We start from the raw sequence: 1,699 nt of genomic DNA, 5'->3' as shown, positions 1-1,699 counted from the left end.
ACCGGCCGCCTCGGTAAATAAAGCCCGGGCAAAAATCTGCGAACGGCCCGTCAAGGGTTCTGTCTCATCCAAGAAAGGGGTACCGGCCGCCTCAGAGGCCGGAGCGAAGGGGGCGAAAGGCTGTCGATGGGGAAGGATCGGGGCCACGGCTAATCTAGCGATGCCCGCGTCGGGCGGTCACTCCGACGAATGAGCGGGGCCGAATCCGGCGTAGGCGGCCTTCAGGCACGTGGTTCGAGACGACCTCACCCGGCTCTAGCCCGGAGGATCGGAGGCAACGGCCGTCTCCTTAAGCTAAGGCCGGACGAAAATCTGCGGATGCGGTCCATCCAAGGCAGACGGAGGTACCGGCCGCCTCGGTAAACAAAGCCCGGGCAAAAATCTGCGAATGGTCCGTCAAGGATTCTGGCTCATCCAAGGTGGGGGTACCGGCCGCCTCTATTAACAGGCCGGAGTACAGGGGGCGAAAGGCTGTCGATGGGGAAGGATCGGGGCCACGGCTAATCTAGCGATGCCCGCGTCGGGCGGTCACTCCGACGAATGAGCGGGGCCGAATCCGGCGCGAGGCGGCCTTCAGGCACGTGGTTCGAGACGACCTCACCCGGCTCTAGCCCGGAGCGAATATCATCTCCAAGGTGTGGAGGCAACGGCCGTCTCCTTAAGCTAAGGCCGGACGAAAATCTGCGGATGCGGTCCATCCAAGGCAGACGGAGGTACCGGCCGCCTCGGTAAACAGAGGCCGGGCGAAAATCTGCGAATGGTCCGTTAAGGATTCTCTCTCATCCAAGGAAGGGGTACCGGCCGCCTCTATTAACAGGCCGGAGCACAGGGGGCGAAAGGCTGTCGATGGGGAAGGATCGGGGCCACGGCTAATCTAGCGATGCCCGCGTCGGGCGGTCACTCCGACGAATGAGCGGGGCCGAATCCGGCGCGAGGCGGCCTTCAGGCACGTGGTTCGAGACGACCTCACCCGGCTCTAGCCCGGAGCGAAAAAACAACACTCTTATAACCTGACCGACATGCGCCCATGACCCGCCTTGGTAGGGCCCCCACCGGCCCCGGCTACCGCCGGCGTTGGGTGGACGGTTCCTCCCCACTTGCGGGTCGCACTCCAGCGCTACGGCCGCCGCGCGAGCGCGCGCCCCGCGCCGCCCGCGCAGGCCTAGCGCGAACCGTACGGCAGCGAAACCGAGACGCCCCGGCTCAACCTCACCCAGAGGCCATCCACGGAGGCCGAGCGCGCGATCCGACTTGCGGCACGCCACGTGGGCGTCCGCCGGCCGCGCCGGTCGACCGCGAAACCGATTTCTCAAAGACCAAGCCCGAGTCCCAACCTCCGCACATATCCGCACACGCCTTCCCGACCACCGCGAAGCGGGAGGCGTCTATCGTGGCCGCCGGGGCGTATGACCCCTCCGCGTGAGGCGTGCGGGCTCGGGGGGGCCGCAACGACCGAGTCTGACTCGGACGGGGCGCAGCTTCCCTCCCGGTCGCAGCATCAGCGCCGAACGCGCGACGTCACCAGCCCCCCGGAACGGTTCGTCGGGAGCGCGGCAATGGCCCACATCTCACCTCGCCAGCCGGCCGCAGCGGGCCGCGCCGAACCGAGTCTGACTCGGGGTGCGCACAGTCCCGTCTGGGTCACGGAGGCGACGAGCTGTGACCGCCACCGTCGCCCCTTCGTCCTTCCGGATCCCCC

The sequence above is a fragment of the Syngnathus scovelli genome, unplaced genomic scaffold (genome assembly GCF_024217435.2).
Source record: "Syngnathus scovelli strain Florida unplaced genomic scaffold, RoL_Ssco_1.2 HiC_scaffold_182, whole genome shotgun sequence".
In the NCBI taxonomy this organism is placed as follows: Eukaryota; Metazoa; Chordata; class Actinopteri; order Syngnathiformes; family Syngnathidae; genus Syngnathus; species Syngnathus scovelli.
The sequence above is the reverse complement of the archived record's forward strand: the minus strand, read 5'-3'. Positions refer to the sequence as shown.